The 26,879-nt window shown below is 40.1% G+C and overlaps 2 pseudogenes; both read right to left on the bottom strand.

Annotated features, from left to right (window-relative positions):
- Window positions 1–26,879, bottom strand: part of LOC125641574 (protocadherin alpha-13-like) — a 174,205-nt pseudogene that overhangs the window by 86,868 nt on the left and 60,458 nt on the right.
- LOC142073051 (protocadherin alpha-3-like) lies at window positions 6,830–9,424 on the bottom strand (annotated as a pseudogene).

The raw sequence follows: 26,879 nt of genomic DNA, 5'->3' as shown, positions 1-26,879 counted from the left end.
AAGAATTACTTCCAGAGTCCCAGTGAGGCTTCAGACAATCATGAAGCACCAGTGAACAACATCAGGGGCTGTATATGGCCGTTATCAAGCTGACCAAAGCCTTTGACTTTGTCAACCATGAGGCTCTGTGGAAAATCATGTCAAAGTTTGGCTGCCCAAGCAAATTTATCACCATTGCAAGACTCCTCCACGACTGCCTCCATCCTGTGCAGTGGCTCTACCTCTGAGTCCTTTGTCATCCAAACTGGTATAAAACACCCACACTTTTCTCCATTTTTTTAGCAGCTATGAAAATGTTAACCCAAGACCGACTACCTCAGGGCATTGGCATCCAATATCAGACTGACGGCAACCTCTGCAATCTTTCTCCTCTCTGTACCAGAACCGTGGTGTGCTCGAGCGAAGTGGGGAGTTGGTCCTATTCACAGCGCCAGAGCCGGAACCTGTGTGTCGGGGAAGGCACCGCCAAGAATGACCTCATGGTTTTCAGCCCCAACTTCTCTGACTCTGCAGAGAATGGTGAGCACGAGAAACTACAGGTAGTGCAGGTGAGTCTGATGTATCTGCATGTGGAATTTTTCTTACTATATGTCTAAATAATTGTGGTTAGAATTCCATATGGAATTTGTTTCGTCTGTAGAATAACGTCATTTACCATCTAATGAACAATTTCTTCATATAGTGGTTCTTCATGTAAGGTATACTCTGGACAGCTGTATAAGGTGAAAACACCTGTGACTGTTTTATCTGGTATCCATTTGCCGTATTTCAAAATATTTGGATACCAAGTGTAAAGGGCCAACAGTTTTCGAGATACTGTTTGAATGAAAATAGTACACGTGTTTGTAAAATTCAGATAATGAGGCTTTAAATATTAACTGAAAGCATGGAGATCATTTCTCTGAAAAAGTTTTTTAAGATAAAGATATCCACTTTTTCTCATTGTACTCCAGTTTTCAAGAGCATGCAGGCGATCTAATATTTCCTGTGCTTTGAAATAATGGGAGTAAATAAATGCTATGTTTCAGTCAAGCTATCTCTGCTTGGAAAGATTTAATTTAGTGCTGTAGGTCAGCATCAAGGCATGAAGTTCCCTACCATGGAACCTGTTCAACATGGAAAACATTGATACAAAGGGAGATAAATTCCGTGTTGAAGTGTGCGGCAGACATTACTACAGGGATATTTATGTGGGGTTATTTATGTATATATATACTTTCAAGATTATGGACAAAACTTTATAACTAAACGATAGTTTAGGAAGGGATAGCTCAGTGGTTTGAGCATTGGCCTGCTCAACCCAGGGTTGTGAGCTCAATCCTTAAGGGGGCCATTTAAGGATCTGGGGTAAAAAAAAATTGGATGATTTAATTGGGAATTGGTCCTGCTTTGAGCAGAGAGTTGGACTAGATGACCTCCTGAGGTCCCTTCCAACCCTGATATTCTATGATATTTTGTAAGCAGAAGGATAAATCACGTGCAGTATTTGGTCAAGTGTGGTGCCGGTCTGTTCTTTGGCCAATTAATATTTTAATAATAATTTGGTGGAACCCTCTTCTCTTAAAAAATATTCCATCAAGATCCATATAGCCTCAGAGTATCTATTAGTAGAAATATCGTATCACTCTTTCGCTGTGTCTTTAGCTAAAGTTCTATCTCAGCCTTGAAAGAGTGTTCCTTTTCCTACTCATTGGTGGCCCTCGCTACACCTGTTACTTACTGTTTTCCATTCCATCAGTCTTCTCTCTTGCGTTTGCAGTAGAGGCATTTTTACATTTCCCATATTACAGTTCTACCAGATTGTCAGCATGTATGTATCAGCGTTCTTAGCATCTTTTATATTTGCTTTTAGGGCTTGATTGTGACACTTCGAGATGTATCTTCCTCCGCAAGTAGTTCCATTTAGTTTAATGAGACTTGGCGCCAAGGGCTATTCAAAGTGAATAAAGTTACCACAATCTAGCCTGTGTTGATGTCACTGATAGTGGAAATATAATAACTGTTGTTGAACGAAGAGCAACTGGAAACATTTTAATGGAAAATGTGATGGTGCTAATAAACTATCTGGATGTTGGAAGCCAGTTTTAAATCTCTAGTTTTGTCATCAGGAATTTAAAACTTGCCCGTGATATCTCTAAATGTGGAGTGGACCCCGCTTGCTTTACTCCGGCTAGTGTTTTCTTTGACTTCACTGAAAATAGGAATTGCTGCTAGACAAAAATGCCTGAAATTGTTGGAAAAGGGTTGTTACAAGGAATACGACCCGGCAATTCAGATGAAAGTGCAAATGGAGAGGTGCTTTACTAATAATGTTCCATTTTATCCGAACCGGCTTTTACTTTCTAACCCCAAACAATTAGAATTTCTTGTTTCTGGTTTTCTCTGTGAATGTCTCACAGAGGGGCAGTGTGGAATGAGAAACCTTTCACCATAGCGAATAAAGGAGAGATTTTACTAGGACCTAGGAGTCTTGTTCTTTCCTCCAAAGTCGGAAAAATACTGACCGATTTGAGTTCAGTATTTTAAAGATGTGATGGGGAATGTAAATATAATAAAATGCTGGGCTTCTCTTCAGTTGTATTCGGGAGCTGTACACTACTACAGTCAATGGTGCAGGGAGTGTAGTAGGCTCTCTGCCAGAAGCGTCTCTTAACTATCAAGTTAAACATATTTTGCATTCGTTGAAGTTTCCTGATTTTTCCCAAGGAATCAAAGCTCAAGATGTTTAATTATTTCCTGTAACGCCTTCATCTAAAAGTTAAACAGGTGGGAGAAAAGACTAGAACGCTACAATAACCCACATGAGCTACCCCTTAGTCATATGAGAAATCAGAAAACATATACCTTCTGAGACCTCTCACAGAGAAAGGTAAATAATCAAGAGCAAATCCATCCAACCCTGCCAGGTTCCACGAAACCTCACTCTCAACGATATCAAAGACAGTTGATATACTCAGCTAAAATAATCCACATGGACGCTTGCTCTTCATCCATTGCCAGAGGGAGATCATTGACCAACAAGAATAAAGAAGGCTCCATGCCATAGCCAGAAGGCAGGAACATGTCAACTACTTACATAAACACTAAAGAACAACAACACGGTTTTCCACAACTGGAAAAACCTTGAGTCATCTGCCATCTCTTGTAGGCAGTTAAGTTTGGGCCGCTGGCCCTCTATTCTCTCAAGCAGGAAACATCTAGTAGCCTGTTAGTTTCTCTTCACAGTGGAAAAAGACTGGAGAGCCGTATGTTTCCTCTTATACGACGAAACCCGCATTTGAAGACTATTTTATATATATACACATTTTATGACCTTGATGGTCTCATATGCAAGCTATTGCCTTCCAATATCTGCTTGCCTGGGAGGGCAGGCAACAACATAGATCTAATCATGACAGGGTATAACCAGCATGGAGTCTGCAATGGAATATCGAATCATATTAATCTTTTAGAATTCTTTGAATATGTCAATAAAATAGTAAATAAAAATAACCATCTGACACAATTTATTTAGACTTACAAAACTGACAAATTTGTATGCAGGCAACTAAAGAAGTTAAGTAGTCTTGAGGTGAGAGGCAAAGTATTGTCTTGGATCAAAAACTGCCAGCTAGACAGAAAGTAGAGGTTGAATTAAGTGGTCAGGTTGCATCATGGAAAAAGTTAACAGCGGTTCCTAAAGGTTTTGAACTAGGTTTTGTGTTGTTTAATATTTAATTACCTGGAAGGGAATGATATAAATTCAGGTATCAAAATCTGTAGATGACACAAACTTATGTACGTTAGTCGGGAGCAAAGCAAATGGCGAGGAACTTCAGAGAGACCCCAACAAGCAGGTTTAGGTTGGATATTAGGAAAAACTTTTTCACTAGGAGGGTGGTGAAACACTGGAATGTGTTACCGAGGGAGGTGGTAGAATCATCTTCCTTAGAAGTTTTTAAGGTCAGGCTTGACAAAGCCCTGGCTGGGATGATTTAATTGGGGATTGGTCCTGCTTTGAGCGGGGAGTTGGACTAGATGACCTCTTGAGGTCCCTTCCAACCCTGATATTCTATGATTCTTTGAATGGACAACAAGATGGCAAATGAAATGTAATGTCAACAAATGCAAAGAAAAGCATATTGGAGGGGGGAAATAAACTACATCTACACCTTATAAAGTTCTAAATGTATCAACCCACGACAGGGACTTGGGTGCTACTGTAGACAGCTTAATAAAAACCTCTGCTCAATGTTCAGCTGCCGTCAAAAAGTCAACAAGTTGTTAGGATACACCAAGAATGGGACAGAGAATAATATGGAAAATATTATAAGCCTTTACATAAATCTATAGTGTGACCTCATTTGGATACTGTGTGTAGCACTAGCCACCTGATCGCAAAACAATATATTGCACAACTGAAAGACGTTCAGAAAGGGTGAGGAGAACGGTCAAGGGCCTGGAAAAGGTCTTATGTTAAGAGAGATTTAAAAGGTTGGGATTGTTTACCTTAGAAAGAAGATGATATAAAATAAGAAATAGTCTAGAAAAGGACCCTCTGTTCTCTCTGTCTCATAACACAAGAACAAGGGGATATTAAATTAAATTAAGAGGTAGGAAATTCAAAACCTGTTACAAGGAAATATTTTTTTCACACGAAGTGTAATTAGATTGGGGAACCTTGTTGCCATAGAAAGTCCTTGAGAACAAGAATTTAACGAGATTCATAAAGAGGCTGGATATTTATATGGATATCAAGAATAGCCAGTTATCATAAAAAATGCCACAACGTTTCTGGGAGGGCTATTAAACCATTTGCTTCAGGGTTTAAGCCAATCTCTAATTATTAGAGATCGGAATGATACCTAAAGGTGGGGCAGAGTATCCCACATATGCCTGTTGTGGGGTTCTTATATCTTCCTCTGAAGCATCTGCTACTTGCTACTGTCAGAGACAGGATACTGGACTAAATGGCCCTTTGGTCTGATTCAGTCTGGCAATGCCAATGTTCCTGTGATCTTACTCTATTTTAATTTAATTTATATTTTATCCAACTTTCAATTCTGTAAAATTTGTTAGAAAAATGGTCCTATATTTTGCTGGGGACGGGAGTTAAGCCAACATTAATTATTCTTACGAGCATATACCCATAAAATTTCTAAAGAACTATGACCAAAGATATGACCAAAGACAGATCATTTTCCCTGACCCAATATCAGACAAGAAGTAAAATCAGGAAAACAACAGCTGAAATGGCTCAGGTATATGGATGTACAGTCAGTGGAAATAGGTAATAAAAACAATCTGCTATCTTTAATCACTCTGAAATAAATTTCAAAAAAGCATTCCATTGGCGTAAATAACGGTGATACCTATTCTTTAAAAAGTACATGCTCCTCTTCATAAGATTAGTTACTGTTCATTACCATGGGAGAATAGCTGAATATTCTAGGGAATGATAATCTGTATCATGCCTGATAGAACAATACAGTTGGGAGATAACTGGGGGGAGGGGCATTATCTGTTATTAATCAAACATCTAAGACCTATAAGTAGAGTCCCTATGATTCTAGTGACCAGCTTGTAGTGCCAACAGATAATACTAATCTATCTGAGTACATTTTTTCCTGTGATCAAGAGGAGTTATTACAGAAATACACCTTGAATATAGGGTAATATTATTAAATGATTTTGTTCACCATGCTCCACTGAAACCTCAAGTGATTTAAGTGTAATAAAGGACTCTGGAACTATAATTAAGAAACAAATATAACAAAAAACACTGTTTCCCGGATGGTATTCCTGTACTTCATTGTAAGGAAAATATACCATCTAATAGGTAAAAGAGAAAAGTGATAAAACTCCAGTAGGACAGCATAGCTACCATAAGGGAACCAAAGAGAAGAAAGGTGCTCTTGAGGTTAAAGACACATGCTAAGAAATCTGATTTCTCTTTCTGTGTTATCTTCTGCGAATCATTGCGTGTTTCTGTGTCTGAGTTCCCCATCTTCAAATGGGAAAAGAAATATCACAGATGCGCTGAGATACTTAATTATTTTGAAATCCCCAAAGGGAATTCACCGCAGAATTGTTGTTTCATTTATTTATACATATGTTTGCTAATTTTTTAGAAATCGACTAGAGGCTAAAAGACACGAGGCACAGGAAGGGTCATCACCGAAAAAGACAGGTTTCAGAGTAACAGCCGTGTTAGTCTGTATTCGCAAAAAGAAAAGGAGTACTTGTGGCACCTTAGAGATTAACCAATTTATTTGAGCACGAAAGCTTATGCTCAAATAAATTGGTTAGTCTCTAAGGTGCCACAAGTACTCCTTTTCTTTTCACCGAAAAAGAATAAGTTATAAAATAGTCATCATTGCTGCGTAGAATGTATTGACTAGGCACTGAAAATTGCTGACACCGACTCAATGTTTTATCACTGAGAAGGGCAAAATAAGAGAAGAGTGACGTTGGTGTAAATTGTGGAAAATTGGTTCAATATAAATCAATGAGAGTTTACAGAAGATGAGCAATGGTGATGTGGAGTATTCTGCCTTTTAGTTTGGAAAGTACATTTGAAAGAGATGAGCGCCGAATACAGAAAATCGCGTCTGGGGTCTCCATGTAAAATATAGAGAGGACCATTTTCATAGCCATTCCCGGTTTTTACATTAATTCAAATTAAATCGGGGGGCGGGGATTCACTATTCACACAGAATAACACTCCCCTGAGCCATTTCTCCTCTCTGGGTCAGCAACGTCTGGAAGACTTGACAAGAATTCGTAAAATTTTTAGAAACTTTCAAACAGCCTTACATTTTCTCCCAAATTAGAAAACGCTTAGAAAATCTCAGACAAAACCAAAAAGGACATCGTCACTAACCGTTCCACAGAGATTAGGCGTCATCTCCTGCTGTTTCTCTTTTTCTCCGTTCTCTGCAGAGTTAGGAAAGTTGGGGCTGAAAACCATCAGGTCATTCTTGGCGGTGCCTTCCCCGACACACAGGTTCCGGCTCTGGCGCTGCGAATAGGACCAACTCCCCACTTCGCTCGAGCACACCACGGTGGCTTTCCCAGGACCGCACATCACTTCCGGACCCGGGTGGCATCTCAGGCCAACGTACACGACAATCACCAACACAAACAGCCCGGACACCGAGCAAATGGCGATCGTTAAAGACACGTTCATGTCGACCAAGGGCCCTTCGCTCCCGACCCTTTGCCTCGAGTCCCATTTCACAGCCTGCGGACTCTCCACCAGGGACAGGCTGACCGTGGCTGTCGCTGACAGCGCCGGCTCCCCATGGTCCTTCACCAGGATCACGAGCCTCTGGCTGGGGCCGTCCGCCTCCTCCAAGGCCCGCGTGGTGCTGATCTCCCCGCTGTACACACCCACCCGGAAAGGCCCCGCAGCCCCGGCCTCCTGCACTTCGTAGCGAAGCCACGCGTTGTAGCCGGAATCCGCATCCACCGCTCGGACCTTGCCCACCACGTGCCCTGCGCCGGCCGACAGCGGAACCAGCTCGGGCCCTGGCGAGCCGCGGCCAGAGCCAGGCGGGGACACTGCCGGCGCGTTGTCATTTTCATCCAGGACGAAGAGCTGCACGGTCACGTTCCCGCACAAGGAGGGGAACCCGGCGTCCCTCGCGCTCACCTGGAACTGCAGCACTTGCAGCTCCTCGTAGTCAAAGGGCTGCAGCCCATAGATGTGCCCGCTCTCCGAGTGCACCGAGATGTAGCTGGACACGGGCTGCTGCTCTCCCACACTGCGCTCCACCACCGAGTAGCTCACAAAGGCGTTTTCCCGCACGTCCGGGTCCGACGCCGACACGCTCAAGAGATGGGCCCCGGGACGGTTGTTTTCCTTCACAAACACCGTGTACACGGGCTGAGGGAAAGCAGGGGCGTTATCGTTCACATCCGCGATCGGCACCAAAATGCTGCTGCTGGCCGAGAGAGACGGGGCCCCTTCGTCTCTGGCTGTCACCAGGATCTTATATTCAGACACTCGCTCCCGATCCACGGCCTCCGCCAGCACCAGCGAGTGATAATTCTTAAAGGTGGAGACGAGCTGAAAGGGCAGGTCCGGGGGGATGGAGCAGGTGACTTTGCCGTTGTCTCCCGAGTCCCGGTCGGAGACGCTAATAAGAGCCACCACTGTCCCCGGGGGAGCGTCCTCCGGCACCGGCAGAGAGTGAGACGTTATTGTTAACTCAGGGGCGTTATCGTTAATGTCTAAAACTTCCACCACAACTTTGCAGTGTCCAGCCAGTGGGGGATTCCCTTTGTCCTTGGCCGAAACTTGAATTTCGTACAAGTTAATGTATTCGAAATCCATTTTCCCTTTAACCCTAATTTCACCAGAATATTTCACATATTTTAAACGTGTCCTTAATATGGGGAGGAACAAGACTGCTAAAGGCATATGTAATATCCTTATAAATACCTTCATCCAAGTCTGTGGCGTTAAGTTTGATGACTAATGTCCCATTAGGTGAACCTTCTAGCATTTGGACCTTTTAAACTGACTGATTAAACACAGGCGCGTTATCATTCACATCCAGCACCGTGATCATCAGCTGAACTGTGCCGGTGAGCTCCGGTTTGCCCCCGTCAGTGGCGGTGAGTAATAAACGATATACAGGGGTTTCCTCTCTGTCCAGAGATTTCTTTAACTCAACCTCTGCAGATTTGATTTGGTCATCGTTAGTTGTGACATCTAGAGTGAAATGTTCGCTTGGGCTGAGTTTATAGGTCAGGAGAGAGTTTGTACCAATATCTGCGTCAAACGCGCCCTCTAGTGGGAAACGCGAACCTGGAAGGGTTAGTGATTCTGCAATACCCAGGTTTTGCTCATTTACGGGGAACACAGGAGCATTGTCATTTATATCCTGTATCTCCACTTCCACGTGAAATATCCTCAGGGGTTTGTCCACTATCACCTCCAGGTCAATGGCGCACAGGGGGCTCTGGCCGCACACCTCTTCCCTGTCTACTGGCGACTTAACAAACAAAACGCCGCTCTGCAAATTTACCTCAAAATAGTCTCCCCTGCCTTTGGAGACCATCCGGAACATCCGAGGCAACAGCTCCGACACCTCCAGCCCCAGGTCCTGGGCCAGGCGACCCACAAAGGTGGCGTGTTTGGATTCCTCCGGCAGGGAATAACGGACCTGGCCGCTGCCCACCTCCCAGGCAGTGTGTAGCAGAACCAGCCGCAGCAGCTGCCCGGTTACCAGGGAGTCTCGCCGGAGAAGAGCCATCGCGCACACTGGGCGGTGCGCCGGTGCCGGTTTATAAATCAGTTTTGAACTGAGCGAATTGCAGAGTCCAGTGAATGGGGGGGATGCGGTACCTTTGAAAGCAGTTTAATTGAATCCAGTTCTCTCACATCCGGGAGCCCTCCTGACGTTTCATCTAAGGCTGTCGTTTAAATTGAAGGGGGAGCTATGTGTTTCTTTTCTTATTGAAACGGATTTTTAGGGGACAGCGACACCATGTGTTTGTGAATGTGTAAGTGAACAATGATTATCAATAGTTGTAACACTATTTTCTTTGTAATGTATACACTTTTTTCGTGGTGTTTTACTATTCTGATGACGCCATTGGTTTTCAGTATTGTGCTTTTTAATTTAACATTTAAAATAGTTTATATTCTTACCGGAAATTATAGAACTCTAATTTGATTGTGTGAATCTACTCCCTTAGATAGCATGGGAGTTTTGCTAGTTGCTGGCCCCTAAGATGTATTATTTTTCATTTCTGGTAATTTTCCTCGATGCCTGTGTCCTTTTTCTTTCAAATTCAGTTATTAATTAGTAAGACAAGGGTGTGAAAAATATTTTTAGAAGCCCTAGTATTTTATGTATTATTTTACAAAATGATTTACCTCAAAAGATACTCTATTATGATCTACGTGTTCAGGTACAAATAGTAGGAAAAATTCATTCGCAAACATTCAAATGTACTGACCTTCCTTCAGTAGATAAATCAGACCAAAATTTCCCACGTCTTTAAAATGTATGAAATGTTGGGTAGTCAAACTCTATGGCTCTTCTGTGGTGAAGGAATGAGTGCTAGCCTAAGAGTGTGGAGAAATATTTTATACAAATTATATTAATATACTTGAACCTATGAGAAATAATTGAACTATATAACTGTTCAATTGTATTAATTTATTGTACCTTCATTCTGTGCTTTTCATATTTTGTCATCAGTTCGTCATCTTGTGTGTGTTTATCAAAACAGATAATGGTGATAAGCATCTTAGAGATGCTTAGGCAGGAATATTCCATAAGTATCCGGAAGGATCCCAGAAGAGGCAGGAACAGTGGCCAAGTTTTTCCCATCTCTCTCTCTCTCGCTAACTCTTTCGAGCTCTCCATTCCCCCTTGTATTTTATGCGTTATATAATCCACCATGACATCAAGCGATTGCTCCTGTTTAGCGCACCAAAGCAATGGTCTGTACGTTTGCCAACTGAGATGACTTAGATAAATATGAATCCCTGAAAACTCATATGACAGGTGTCTGGAGATTCCCAAATCCAGGATGCTTGTACAGAAAGCTGCTTATGATATTAACAGCTTCTATGCACGCCACCAGAGAGAAGCAGCAAGACCCACTACAGAGCTACCTTTGGGCAAACAACGTGCAATGGACAAGGATAAGAATGTGCCTGCTACAAAGGCAGACATCAGAGAAATATTATCTGAAATAAAAATGAATATAAACGGAGATGGAAACCACCTTCAGGAAGTAATAAATACGTAGAAGAATTTACTGATAAGAATGTACTGATATACTAACTAATGTAGATAAAGGAATTCAGTTGGCTAAAATCAAGAAGTTTGATCTGGACCTTAAAATGATTTGAAAAGGCAAAGAGAAAAAATAGCGTTAAGACTGAAAGAACTCACAGAAGGGATAGAAAATGGGGAGAAATATATGAAAACACTACTACGATAATTATTTGGGAAGGAGAAAGAAGCTCCTATGTACCAAAACAGAACATGCCACGCAGTGTTTCCACACGTAGATGCACGGACTCAACCTATTGTATAATTGGCTGCACTACTATGAGAACAAGGAGCACCTAAAGAGAATTATTAGAGAATGGCGTGTCCCATTGGAAGTGAAGGGACAATGCATTTCTATTTTTCAAACTCTGTCCTTGCTCACATTAAGAATAAGAAAGGCACTCAGAAGAAACACCAGATCTCTGCATTGTGCCAATGTAAGAAACTGTTGGTCCCTCCCTCTTAAGCTTTGATTTCCCCTTAACATTCATGTTATATTATCAGAACTGAGACTCAGTTAAAACCTGCTAATAACGTCGGGATCAGACTTAAAAACAGAAAAAAGAAATGAAACCAAATCGATGTGGATGAGTAGGACGCTTCCCACCATAAAGATGTATCCTCTAAGAAGGAAACAAAGAGGGGAAAGGGCGAGAGGAAAAGTATTTCAGCCTTCACAGATCAAGCAGTCAAAAATACTAAAACACCTGTTTGGTATAAATATGGGAAATTTACAACTGAATTAGTAGGAAAAGAGAAAGTGTAGCAATGACAATAATTTTACATTTGACAAGAATGGGTAATGTTATATGAAGAAAGCATGATTTATATTAACAGGAGTCCCTATATCTTAGCACCTTAATTTAAATGTTAGTGGTTTGAATACTTACAAAAAATAAAGACTAGTTATGAGTCTTTACAATAATCTCATTAGAAATGTGAAAGAAGAAATAGGCTATTCCTGGTTCAGGCAGGAATTGTATGTCTACAGTATGGAAGGCGTGTCTAGACTGATTTCTAAATCATTACAATCGGAGGCCAAATATGCCAAAAAAGACAAATTTGGTCAATTCATAACAATAAGGTGTGACCTTGTGGGCAAAGAGACCGTCATATGCTCAATGTATATCTCTAATAGAAGAGGATAAAAATCTTTCTTTGACAAGTTCTTCCCCACTCTGCTTAGCTTTGTTTCTAAAGAGGTAAATATTAGATACCTTAATTTAACATTTAACACACAAATAAATAGATCAGACAATTTAAAGGGAAGATGAGTTTGACTGGCCTATAAATATGCAAAGTACCTTTGGAAATGTGAATTCTTGATTCTAGAAGAGATTATGTAAGAGATTGCTTCTTGTTTCCTAACCCCCTAAAGCTCATACCAGTATTAGCCACATACTGATCATAGAATCCTAGAATCCTAGAATCCTAGAATATCAGGGTTGGAAGGGACCTCAGGAGGTCATCTAGTCCAACCCCCTGCTCAAAGCAGGACCGATCCCCGACTAAATCATCCCAGCCAGGGCTTTGTCATGCCTGACCTTAAAAACTTCTAGGGAAGGAGATTCCACCACCTCCCTAGGTAACGCATTCCAGTGTTTCACCACCCTCGTTGTGAAAAAGTTTTTCCTAATATCCAACCTAAATCTCCCCCACTGCAACTTGAGACCGTTACTCCTTGTTCTGTCATCTGCTAGATCCATCCTCTTTGGAACCCCCTTTCAGGTAATTGAAAGAAGCTATCAAATCCCCCCTCATTCTTCTCTTCCGTAGACTAAACATCCCCAGTTCCCTCAGCCTCTCCTCATAACTCATGTGTTCCAGTCCCCTAGTCATTTTTGTTGCCCTCCGCTGGACTCTTTCCAATTTTTCCACATCCTTCTTGTAGTGTGGGGCCCAAAACTGGACACAGTACTCCAGATGAGGCCTCACCAATGTCGAATAGAGGGGAATGATCACGTCTCTCGATCTGCCGGCAATGCCCCTACTTATACATCCCAAAATGCCATTGGCCTTCTTGGCAACAAGGGCACACTGTCCAATTTCTCATCCACTTTAACACTTAGGTCCTTTTCTGCAGAACTGCTGCAGAGCCATTCGGTCCCTAGTCTGTAGCGGTGCATTGGATTCTTCCGTCCTAAGTGCAGGACTCTGCACTTGTCCTTGTTGAACCTCATCAGATTTCTTTTGGCCCAATCCTCCAATTTGTCTAGGTCCCTCTGTATCCTATCCCTACCCTCCAGCGTATCTACCGCTCCTCCCAGTTTAGTGTCATCTGCAAACTTGCAGAGGGTGCAATCCACACCATCCTCCAGATCATTTATGAAGATATTGAACAAAACCGACCCCAGGACTGACCCTAGGGGCACTCCACTTGATACCGGCTGCCAACTAGACATGAAGCCATTGATCACTACCCATTGAGCCCGACAATCTAGCCGGCTTTCTATCCACCTTATAGTCCATTCATCCAGCCCATACTTCTTTAACTTGCTGGCAAGAATACTGTGGGAGACCGTGTCAAAAGCTTTGCCAAAGTCAAGGAACAACACGTCCACTGCTTTCCCTTCATCCACAGAATCAGTTATCTTGTCATAGAAGGCAATTAGATTAGTCAGGCATGACTTGCCCTTGGTGAATCCATGCTGACTGTTCCTGATCACTTTCCTCTCCTCTAAGTGCTTCAGAATTGATTCCTTGAGGACCTGCTCCATGATTTTTCCAGGGACTGAGGTGAGGCTGACTTGCCTGTAGTTCCCATGATCCTCCTTCTTCCCTTTTTTAAAGATGGGCAGTACATTAGCCTTTTTCCAGTCCTCCGGGACCTCCCCCGATCGCCATGAGTTTTCAAAGATAATGGCCAATGACTCTGCAATCACATCCGCCAACTCCTTTAGCACTCTCGGCTGCAACGCATCCGGCCTCATGGACTTGTGCTCGTCCAGCTTTTCTAAATAGTCCCGAACCACTTCCTTCTCCACAGAGGGCTGGTCACCTTCTCCCCATGCTGTGCTGCCCAGTGCAGTAGTCTGGGAGCTGACCTTGTTCGTGAAGATAGAGGCAAAAAAAGCATTGAGTACATTAGCTTTTTCCACATCCTCTGTCACTAGCTTGCCTCCCTCATTCAGTAACGGGCCCACACTTTCCTTGACTTTCTTCTTGTTGCTAACATACCTGAAGAAACCCTTCTTGTTACTCTTAACATCTCTTGCTAGCTGCAACTCCAGGTGTGATTTGGCCTTCCTGATTTCACTCCTGCAAGCCCGAGCAATATTTTTATACTCATCCCTGGTCATTTGTCCAATCTTCCACTTCTTGTAAGCTTCTTTTTTGTATTTAAGAGCAGCAAGGATTTCACCGTTAAGCCAAGCTGGTCGCCTGCCATATTTACTATTCTTTCTACACATCGTTTGTCCCTGTAACCTCAATAAGGATTCTTTAAAATACACCCAGCTCTCCTGGACTCCTTTCCCCCTCATGTTATTCTCCCAGGGGATCTTGCCCATCAGTTCCCTGAGGGAATCAAAGTCTGCTTTTCTGAAATCCAGGGTCTGTATTCTGCTGCTCTCCTTTCTTCCTTGTGTTACGATCCTGAACTCGACCATTTCATGGTCACTGCCTCCCAGGTTCCCATCCACTTTTGCTTCCTCTACTAATTCTTCCTGGTTTGTGAGCAGCAGGTCAAGAAGAGCTCTGCCCCTAGTTGGTTCCTCCAGCACTTGCACCAGGAAATTGTCCCCTACATTTTCCAAAAACTTCCTGGATTGCCTGTGCACCGCTGTATTGCTCTCCCAGCAGATATCAGGGTGATTGAAGTCTCCCATGAGAACCAGGGCCTGCGATCTAGTAACTTCTGCAAGTTGCCGGAAGAAAGCCTCGTCCACCTCATCCCCCTGGTCTGGTGGTCTATAGTAGACTCCCACCACGACATCACCCTTGTTGCTTACACTTCTGAACTTAATCCAGAGACTCTCAGGTTTTTCTGCAGTTTCATACTTGAGCTCTGAGCAGTCATACTGCTCTCTTACATACAGTGCAACTCCCCCACCTTTTCTGCCTTTCCTGTCCTTCCTGAACAGCTTATAATCCATGACAGTACTCCAGTCATGTGAGTTATCCCACCAAGTCTCTGTTATTCCAATCACATCATAATTCCTTGACTGTGCCAGGACTTCCAGTTCTCCCTGCTTGTTTCCCAAGCTTTGTGCATTTGTATATAGGCACTTGAGGTAACCTGCTGATCGCTCCTCTTTCTCAGTATGAGGCAGATCTTCTTTGTGACCCTTTTTCAATGAGGCCACTATACGGCAAGTAAATGGCCAGGCCAACCTCCAGTGTTGGCGTCTTCCTTCAGTAGAATAGCAGTAAAAGCCAAAAGCATGGACACTGAGTCCCCTCCAACAATGCACTTAAGCACCTGTTTAACTTTAAACCCAAGTAGTTTCATCGAAGTCAATGGGACAAATATTATGTCTAAAGTTAAACAAGAGCTAACATGTTTTGCTAGATCCAGGCATACATATCTTCATTCAGAGGGACCCAGTACCACTGAACATTTTGAAAGGTGAGACAAATACTTTCAAAGGATGAAAAAAGGGAAGTCTTAATACCATATGAGAAACATATAAAAGAATATGTTAGGGTAAACTGACTGTAATAGCAAGAGAAAGGGAACCTGAAAGAAACTGCTTATTACCAGGAATTAAAATATTGTAATATATATATTACATAAATAAACAGAGGCAAAACGTTTTCTAAAAACTTGACAACACAGGCAGGGCAACTTAAAGCTTTTCTTACATATTAAATGGAAAGAGTCATCTGTGAGATAAAGTAGTGTTAACTTTAAAAATTAGCTTATAGACTGAGGTAAGTGAGAGGAACGAGAAACATCATTGAAATAGAAGGTGGTAAAGTCTGAATAATAAAACAGTGAAATATACCAAATGTTTGAACATTTTCACACTTATTCTATACAAGTGAAATTTAGATAAAAATCAGCTAAAAGTATATTGCAACTGTTAATTTACTTGCTTTGACTAAGAACCAAGAGAGAAGCTAAGCTAGACCTATCAGTGCAGAAGACATTCATAATATAATTTAAAAGATGCCTGCTGGCAAGTAACCAGGCCCTGCTGGGCTCTTTAGTCAATATCATAAAGATTCAGCAGCAGATTTAGCATTTTATTTAACAGACTGTTAGATTCTTTGCAAATTCCACAATTTATGTTAGAAGCCCATACTTCATTGATTGTGAAGTCTGATAAAGATAAAATGTATTGTGTCTCATATAGACCTATTTCCCTACTAAATATTGATATGAAGGAATTTGGCGTGGTATTTGCCACTAGGGTAGACCTTCTGGTGGCATAAGTAATTAGTAGATACCAGACACCATTTATTAGATGTTTCCAAGTAGTGGGTAACATATGGAGAGTTCCAGGTGTAATCCATTTGGGTCAGTCAAATAGTACACTTAGTATATGGCTGTCTTTTGATCTAGAGAAGTCTTGGTCAGGGAGAATGGAATTACTTCAGAAGAATACTGGTTGATGTGAGAAAAAGTTATGAGGCAGATGGAATCCCTTTATAAAACTCTTATAGTCAGATTCCAAATTAGTCATAGCTTCTCTGAACTTATTGGCCTTCAGAGATTCACCCAGAAAGGGCTGTCCCTGCCACCACTCTTATTTTTAATTGTCTTGAAACCATTTCCAAACCAAAACAAAGTAATAAAAGATTCAGTAACAATGGAATAAATGCAGGAGGCCTAAATATTAAAGTTGTACTACATACAGATGATGTTTTTATGAGGATTTTAGACCTCCTTACCCCACTGCTTCATGTTATGAATAAAATCATCCAATTCAGAGAAACCTTGGGTTTTAGAATCAATTATATCAAAAATATAAGAAAAATCAGCTTCCATTGTGCAAAAACCTTGATAAAGTAACTTACTATTTATACTTATACTTATTATACTTATTATCCCCCATTTGGAAACATTATACAATGTACATTACATTTCTGTTGAAAAAAATCTATTGAAAGATTTAATCAAATAAAATAAGCTAATAATAAATTCTGTGGTTTAGTACAGCCATGATGGTAAAATTGTCAACATAAAACCCTATTGAGGTATTAGAAGAATCACAGTCCTCCATGTTTCATTTTATTTGGACAATGGTCCTTGGAGTTAATAGAAAAACTTTGTATAAGTCATTATGCAAGAAAGGTGGTAGCAGCCCCTTACCCTATGGAACTGAGCAGCACAACTACAGATCGTGTAGCATAGAACAATTGGGATAGTAATAGCCAGTGGGCAACGATTGCCTGCAGGAAACTTTCACTGACCCCATGGGACAATATTCTTCTTACCAAAACAGATGAGACATATTCAAATGAGTTCCTATTCAGCAATTTCCATTATATCAAAAACCTGGAATAAAGCAAGAGTGAGTGCCAATCCTAAACTTCTCCCTTTAGGGCAATTCGATATAATCTAAGCTTTGTATGAGAAAACACCTATCCTTTTTTAAAATGGGGACATGTGGGCCTGCAACGAGTAGGGGAGACACTTAAAAGGAAAAAAAGAATGGACCTGAAGATATTACTAAGAACCATCTGTATGGAAAAGGTACCAGTACATACTTAAATTATAGTATCTCAAACTCCAGGAAATAGCAGACATCCACAGACTGAAAATTTGGTAGTGATCATTAGAGTCTTCAATGATGCAATTTCAAAATTATATAATGAAGTTGTTGAACTTGTTGAAGAAAACAAATGTAAATGTATGGATTTACAGAAAAAGTCTTAGATAAGGAATTTCCCCTGGTGCTTTGGTCCACTATTTGGCACAAGACAATTTCCTCCTTCATGTATATAACAGTAAAAGAAAATCATTTTAAGATTTACTATTTCAATAGTACTTGACATCCTTTCCTTTTAACAAAAAATATGCAAACATATATCATAAGAATATAAGAACGGCCATACTGGATCAGACCAATGGTCCATCCAGCCCAGTAGCCTGTCTTCCAACAGTGGTCAATGCCAGGTGCTTCAGAGGGAATGAACAGAACAGGGCAGTTATCAAGTGATCCATCCCCGGTTGTCTACTCCAGGATCTGGTAGTCAGAGGTTTATGGACTTTCAGACGGGGGTTGCATCCCTGACCATCCGGGCTAATGGCCATTGATGGACCTACCCTCCATGAACTTATCTAGTTCTTTTTTGAACCCTGTTATAGTCTTGGGCTTCACAACATCCTCTGGCAAAGAGTTCCACAGATTAACTGTGCATTATGTGAAGAAATACTTCCTTTTGTTTGTTTTAAAGTTGCTGTTGATTAATTTCATTTTGTGACCCCTAGTTCTTGTGTTATGAGAAGGAGTAAGTATCACTTCCCTATTTACTTTCTCCACACCAGACATGATTTTATAGACCTCTATCATATCCTTCCTTAGTCATTTCTTTTCCAAGTAAAAAGTCCAAGTCTTATTAATCTCTCCTTATATGGAACTGAAGCACACATGTGTTTTCCATTGAGTGAATATTGTTGTTTATCTCAGCTTGTTGACATGTTGCATAATCTCATTTTATCATCTTTCTAGCATCTTAGAACAAATTTGATGTGGCTGCCTAGTACTTAAACCTGCTCCTTCCTATGAGTCCTTTTTAACAGATCTGCCATGACAACCGAACTGTGCATTTCTGAAGTAACCTACGCTAGTTATTTTATTCATACCAAACTTTTCCATGGGTAATTACCTAATATCTAATAGATAAATCATAGACAGAAATATGATAAATTAAGGTAAAGTGGGTTGAATTATAATCCAATTTGATACAGGGTAGTCTGCATTTGTTGTTGTGCTTAGGAGCACCAGTGATTGACCAAGACCCCGTTGTGCTAGGTGATGTACAAACACAGAAGAAAAAGACAACCTGTGTCCCTAAGATCACACAGTCCAGTGACAGCTGCCAAACAGTCTGTTCTTCCAGGTTACTACCTCTGTTAATAAAAAACACTGCACAGATTTACTGTGCTACTTACTAATGTATTAGAAAGAGAACCAACTTGGAATAGCAGATTTCATTTGATAAACATAAGGAGCATTGCTTGTCATACAACCTCACTTTCTGTGTCTATTCAGTTATGGGCTCTGTCCAGTGATGTAGAATTGGAGCTCAGCGCATTGGTCCCTCACATCATCAGGCATGTGGCTATTAATTGGAAATTCAACAAGACCGCATGAAAAGTTATAGCAACTAAACCCACTAATGTAGAATTTATTTTTATTTTCAATAAACAAATCATTCTCTACATTTTGAGGGGAATAACACGTCATGTTTGAAAAATTCATCCAAATATTTAAAAGATGCAAGTTTTGACAACCAAATTCTTGAACAGTATACCTAAGCATAAAATAATTAGTAAAATCAGGTTTTATTTTAGAAAAATTTGTATTTCGTTTTCTGTCTTCAGAAATTATAACATTTAGATGACTATGACTATAATAAACATGCAATTGGGGAATTCTGGATTTAGAATGGTGGGATATGATTTCCTTCTGGATTATTAGGAGGTGAAAGTCATGCTATATGACTGTGTCACTCAGCGTCTATTTTCCCCTTGATTTATGACTTTCCCAAAGATTTGACTGCCATGTCAGAAAACTTTGGCCATATATCCATTTCCCAGATGAGAACTTTCACTGAAGAAAATGGGGAAGATCATGTACTCCTTATTCAGACAAAGCTTCCATTGACTTTACTTCTTTTGGCTTCTTTGATTTTTTTTCCAGAGAAAGGCATTCAGGATTTGGCTAAATAATGGAAATTCTTATAGTATGTAAAATTTTAAAGTATTTATAATTTTTTAAAAATTTATATAAAAAATTTAAATTTCATGTAATTTAAATTTCAAAATTCAAAGTATTTGTAATTTTCAAATTAAATTATAATAAAACTATTAATGACATTGTCAAACAGAAAGAAGATTTTTTTGAAATATACAGTTAGATTATATTTTATCTAACCAAAATCTTCCAGATGCTTTCAATTTTGCCTAGTATATGAGATACACACTGAAATATTCCATGTAGGACAATAATAAAAAAGTAAAAAAATAAAAATGCACTATAGGCAAGTTAGAATAAATATATAATGACTATAAAGCAGGAAAAATAGCACACCAAAGCAATGTATCCTAGTCAAAATCAGAGAGGAAGTCAGCTGTAGGGTTGTTGACAGAATCATTCAAACATTTATCATTATTTTTTCTCTATTGGTGCTCATATCAGATGAGGAAAGTTTTCATCTCCTCAGCATCATCACAACCTATTTTTATCCCATGCACTCTCACTTTTATTTTCACATTGAAAATCAACACCACCTCAAAGTCCATAGTTGCACACTGTGGCTTTAATATTAGTAACTTTTTCCTTCAATTCTTCATGCTCTTATCAACAGCTAATTAAATATAAAGCTGTTTTTCCTATACATATAAAATCTTATACTTTGTCTTCCTTATTGCCCTCTCTTTGATAACTGTTGAAGCAAAGAAGTCATTATTATTCAGATGTGACATAAAGCTAAATTAGATGATCCAGAAGATATATGGAAAGCTTCGTATACAACATGGTTTTACAAAAGGTAGATCGTGCCAAACCAACCTGATCTCCTTCTTTGAGAAAGTAACAGATTTTTTAGACAAAGGAAACGCAGTGGATCTAAATTACCTAGATTTCAGTAAGGTGTTTGATACCGTGCCACATGGGGAATTATTAGTTAAATTGGATAAGAATAAGAAAATTGAAAGGTGGATAAGGAATTGGTTAAAGGGGAGACTACAAAGGGTCCTACTGAAAGGTGAACTGTCAGGCTGGAGGGAGGTTACTAGTGGAGTTCCTCAAGGATTGGTTTTGGGACCAATCTTATTTAATCTTTTTATTACTGACCTCGGCACAAAAAGTGGGAGTGTGCTAATAAAGTTTGAGGATGATACAAAGCTGGGAGGTATTGCCAATTTAGAGAAGGACAGGGATATCCTACAGGAGGATCTGGATGACCTTGTAAACTGGAGTAATAGTAATAGGATGAAATTTAATAGTGAGAAGTGTAAGGTCATGCGTTTAGGGATTAACAACAAGAATTTTAGTTATAAGCTAGGGACGCATCAATTAGAAGTAACGGAGGAGGAAAAGGACCTTGGAGTATTGGTTGATCATAGGATGACTATGAGCTGCCATTGTGATATGGCCATGAAAAAAGCTAATGCGGTCTTGGGATGCATCAGGAGAGGTATTTCCAGTAGGGATAAGGAGGTTTTAGTACCGTTATACAAGGCACTGGTGAGACCTCACCTGGAATACTGTGTGCAGTTCTGGTCTCCCATGTTTAAGAAGGATGAATTCAAACTGGAACAGGTACAGAGAAGGGCTACTAGGATGATCCGAGGAATGGAAAACTTGTCTTATGAAAGGAGACTTAAGGAGCTTGGCTTGTTTAGCCTAACTAAAAGAAGGTTGAGGGGAGATATGATTGCTCTCTATAAATATATCAGAGGGATAAATACCGGAGAGGGAGAGGAATTATTTAAGCTTAGTACCAATGTGGACACAAGAACAAATGGATATAAACTGGCCACCAGGAAATTTAGACTAGAAATTAGACAAAGGTTTCTAAGCATCAGAGGAGTGAAGTTTTGGAATAGCCTTCCAAGGGAAGCAGTAGGGGCAAAAGATCTATCTGGCTTTAAGATTAAACTTGATAAGTTTATGGAGGAGATGGTATGATGGGATAACATGGTTTTGGTAATTAAATATTCATGGTAAATAGGCCCAATGGCCTGTGGTGGGATATTAGATGGTGTGGGATCTGAGTTACCCAGGAAAGAATTTTCTGTAGTATCTGACTGATGAATCTTGCCCATATTCTCAGGGTTTAGCTGATCGCCATATTTGGGGTCAGGAAGGAATTTTCCTCCAGGGCAGATTGGAAGAGGCCCTGGAGGTTTTTCGCCTTCCTCTGTAGCATGGGGCACGGGTCACTTGCTGGAGGATTCTCTGCTCCTTGAAGTCTTTAAACCACGATTTGAGGACTTCAAAAGCACAGACAGACATAGGTGAGAGGTTTTTTGCAAGAGTGGTGGGTGAAATTCTGTGGCCTGCGTTGTGCAGGAGGTCAGAATAGATGATCATAATGGTCCTTTCTGACCTAAATATCTATGAATCTATGAATCTATGTATTCCCCAATAACTTCCATTAAAAGAAAAGTGTGTAAAGGTCAACACCAAAATCTGAACAACAAACAGATGCACTACAGAAGTAGTTCAATAGAAGGGAAGCATAAGATAGAGAATGATGGGTAAAATATTACTGTTTATTACGAATATTTATTTTATTTCACCACTCAAACTTTTTACTCTTATGATATACCCCAAAGACAGTTTAACAGAAGTGGGGTATAAGGTTACATTAAGAAATGATCTGATAAGTATACTGTGGTTTTGATTGTTTAAGAAAGCACATTGTTTTGTTTTAAATCTACTCAAAAGAATTCAGGAAAGTATAGCTACTTCTGATGGATTAGAATACAATATATAAAAATGATTATAATGTTCAAAGCGGTGTACCTCATAATCATTTAGATCTTATTGTAATAATTAGCTCTTATTAAGCCTGCCTGAATATATGTTATAGGCTAAATTATGTGGTTAAAGGACACAAGGTCAGTATAGAACTGTCAAGGTTCCTCCCCCACTCTGAACTCTAGGGTATAGATGTGGGGACCTGCATGAAAACCTCCTAAGCTTACTTTTACCAGCTTAGGTTAAAACTTCCCCAAGGTACAAATTAATTTTATCCTTTGTCCTTGGAATATCCACTGCCACCACCAAACTCTAACTGGGTTTACTGGGAAACGTAATTTGGACACGTCTTTCCCCCCAAAATCCTCCCAACCCTTGTACCCCACTTCCTGGGAAAGGTTTGGTAAAAATCCTCACCAATTTGCATAGGTGACCACAGACCCAAACCCTTGGATCTGAGAACAATGAAAAAGCATTCAGTTTTCTTACAAGAAGACTTTTAATAGAAATAGAAGTAAATAGAGGTAAAGGAATCACCTCTGTAAAATCAGGATGGTACATACCTTACAGGGTAATTAGATTCAAAACATAGAGAATCCCTCTAGGCAAAACCTTAAGTTACAAAAAAGACACACAGACAGAAATAGTCATTCTATTCAGCACAGTTCTTTTCTCAGCCATTTAAAGAAATCATAATCTAACACATACCTAGCCAGATTACTTACTAAAAGTTCTAAGACTCCATTCCTGTTCTATCCCCGGCAAAAGCAGCATATAGACAGACACAGACCCTTTGTTTCTCTCCCTCCTCCCAGCTTTTGAAAGTATCTTGTCTCCTCATTGGTCATCTTGGTCAGGTGCCAGCGAGGTTACCTTTAGCTTCTTAACCCTTTACAGGTGAGAGGATTTTTCCTCTGGCCAGGAGGGATTTTAAAGGGGTTTACTCTTCCCTTTATATTTATGACAAGAACTAAGGAAAACTCTATCCAATATTTTCTGTATACAAGAAACACATTTTAATGAGAGATGGGAGAGTGGCTTAAAGGGAATATATTTGGGACAAAACTATTATGCCTCTGCCAGAGTTGAAAAAGAACAGCTATTCCTTTATCCAAACACACTAGATTTAAAATAATAGACCAAATTATAGATACTAATGGTAGATTTATTACCCTCAAAGGATATTTAAATGGCAGGAGAGTTACAATAAGATCAATTTATGCCCGTAACTCAAATAAAAATGAGTTTTAATGAGTAATATAGGATTTTAGACTCTATCCAAGAAGGAGAAATAATTTTATGAGGAAATTATATCTATATATTGAAGCAATGGAAAGATACACTGTCTTTTTAAAGATACATTGTCTTTCTAGGACATTGTCTTTTTAAGCATAGGGACAATGGGATTGAAATATATTTGAAGTCTCATATGAATAAGATTTCTAATCTTTTTTCACCCATATAACCTTTGTTCAGGATAGATTTTGATTCTGGTTAAATTCTGACCAGAATTGCAGAAGAACATCTTCCTGCAGACTATGCATGCAGACATACATAATATTACATGGTCAAACCATACTCCAGTTGAATTGACATTTAACTTGAGGGACAAAAAGCTCTCTAAGAAAACCTGGAGTTTGAGTTGTCTCCCATGACAAGATCCAGACCAAGTAAATAATTTTAAAATCATATTATTCAATATTTAGAAAATGTGGATGAAGATATCATACATACACATAACGGTAAATGTAAGATATCTGGGACCTACTTAAAACATTAGTGAGAGGTTGATGTATTAATAGGACCCTCTTAAATTCAAAATAAATAGACTAACCTAGACTATAATTGAAACCAGAGAAATAGACCTCCAGTACAAAAAAAATCAAAATCAACAATAACAAAAAACAAAAACAAATAAGCAAAGGGAAAGCAAACTATTGGTCTGAAAATTAAAAGTAATGTGAACTAACTATGTCATCCAAACAGTTAGAAATGCCATGGAGAAATGGTTACCCACCCCAAAGAACTACATGATGCATTTTCAACTTATCGTAAAAATGCACATAATAGATTATCCATTATTAAGAGAAAATGCACTTTAGATAAATAAAATGATACTCCATATTTCAGGTTTTAGATATAGATATGCTTGAACAATCTATCACAGAAGAAGACATCTTAATAGCCATTGATGGTATGAAAATGGTAACGCCCTGACTCAAGATAGGTTAATTATAAAATATTATAAAGCTCTAAAAGAAAATTGGATAGGCCTCTCACAGATGCATGTTACACAATATTCAGAGAGAAAGAAATATAAACCTCTGTGCAGAAGTCATTCCCAAACCTGAATTGGATTTTAACGATACAAATCAATTTATTTACTAAGTTCACGTGTAAGGATTCTGGCTAAGGCACTGTAAAGTACACCACTTCAGGTATCACCAAGCTATATTAATAAAGACCGAACAGGATTTATGAAATGTAGATATACCTAACAAATACAAGATGGGAACTAAAAATACTATATTCAGTCCAGATCCAAAAGAACACTCAGATTCTCCTATCATTAGATGTGAGAAAAAGCCTTTGATGGGGTTGAATTGAATTATTTAAATACAACACTATGCCCCAGGATATGGCTCTGAATTTATGACACAAAGAGAAGCATTATATCACCCCAGCCAATAGTTCTTATAAAATGATGTAGCTCTAATACCTTCTCTTTTCAAAGAGGAATAAGGCAAGGACGTAAATCATACTAATGAATTTAATATAGACAATAAAGAAAATAGGGCAAAAGTGGGAAATTATTTTAAAAAGGACAAGGAACACATGGCTTTACAAACATCTTCTATATGTTTAAAAATCTGTTACTGGGCATTTCATTTTAAAACTATTGTTGGTTCACTGTGATGGGAAATCTGCTCCACACTGGCCCATAAGGGGTTAATAGAGTCCTAAGGAGGCTGCATAGGGGGCAGATAATTAGAGAGGGGCTGCAAGGAGCAGCCAATCAGGGCTGGGCTCTCCCATATAAGGAGGGTTGCAGAGCAGAGCAGCTTCAGTAGCTGCCTGGAGCTTGAGCAGAAGATCAGGTTCCTAGCAGGAGGAAGGAGTGCCAGCACCCTGGACAGAGCAGTGCTGCCAGAAGGGACCAGGAAAGCTAGAGACAGCTCCTGGCTAGCTGCTAAGACTGGAGGACTGAAGCCCTGAGGTAAGGACAAAGAAGGGTGCTTTACGCTGCAGGGAAGTGGCCCAGGGAAATTAACTGAGGAGTCAGAGGGGATGCAAGTGGCAGCCATCTACAGGGTGCCTGGGCCGGGACCCAGAGTAATGAGTGGGCCCAGGTCTCTCCCACCCCGACTTGCCACTGAGGAAGTGGCTGGACTGAGAGACTGCGATACTGTCCCCCTGAATTAGGGCTCTAAGAGCACTCCCAAATTAATATTCATTGCATGTTAAAGTTCAATACATTGTTTTTGGCAAAATAGCCATTTTCATCTATAACAATATGAAGACTTTCTAAGTGAGGAGGATGAATATGACTGAGAAGGGACAGGCAAGAGGGTCATTGTTAAAGGTGTTAATGTCTTTTACCAAACAACTGAATGTTTGCTAGTTTTCACTCAATTTTTTGCTTTTGGGTAATTTTCTATTTGTGTAAAATTTTGAGTTTGTCTGTTTCAGTTCTCCTACCCAATTGGAATTAGGAAGAGGATGGTGTGACCATTAATGCTGCTGGTACACAATTTAAAAATTCTAAATACAAAGGCTAGATTCACAAAGGTGCCTAACTTCATCTACCTAAATCCCAGATTGAGATGCCACTCGTATTCACAAAACCCTTGCTCAGCAGCTGCCTAACTCTCTAGGTGCCTAAACTCCCTCAGCACCTGCATTTTTGCAGTAAAAATTCCCTAGATGTCTATATTTCTGCCTCTGGGCATATGTGCTTTAGTCTCTCTCTAGGTGGCCAGCCACCTAAATCCTAGAGCAATTCACAAACAGGGAGAAGAAAGGTGTTCCTCTGCCTAACTGGCATGTGGGCTCAATCTGGCATGCTCAGAGGCCATCTACCTCCACAAAAAATGTGGGAGGGGAGAAGAAGACACTCCCTCATAACTTTTAGCTCAGTGATTAAGATACTCACCCAGGATGTAGGAGACCACACGTTCAAGTCCCTCCACTCTGCCTAAGGGGGTGAAGGGATTTGAATATTTATTTGTCACCTCCCAGGTGAGAGTCCTAACCACTGGCCCATGTCCTAGTATGATGTGGGACTCCCTGAGTATCTCTTGTTGAATCTAGTCCATTTTGGATTAGGTAAATAAATAAATGGTAATTAGGTCAGAAATCACATAAGAATGTCTCTGTACCCGGTGGGTGGAGTATCACCTGGGAGGTTGCAAGACCCAGCATCTAATCCGTCCCCTCTTCTTTCTTCTTTTCCTCCTCCTCTTCCCTCTTCTGCCCTCCCACCACCAGCTTCTTGCAAGAA

This window comes from Caretta caretta, chromosome 8, assembly GCF_965140235.1.
Source record: "Caretta caretta isolate rCarCar2 chromosome 8, rCarCar1.hap1, whole genome shotgun sequence".
NCBI lineage: Eukaryota > Metazoa > Chordata > Testudines > Cheloniidae > Caretta > Caretta caretta.
The sequence above is the reverse complement of the archived record's forward strand: the minus strand, read 5'-3'. Positions and strand labels throughout refer to the sequence as shown.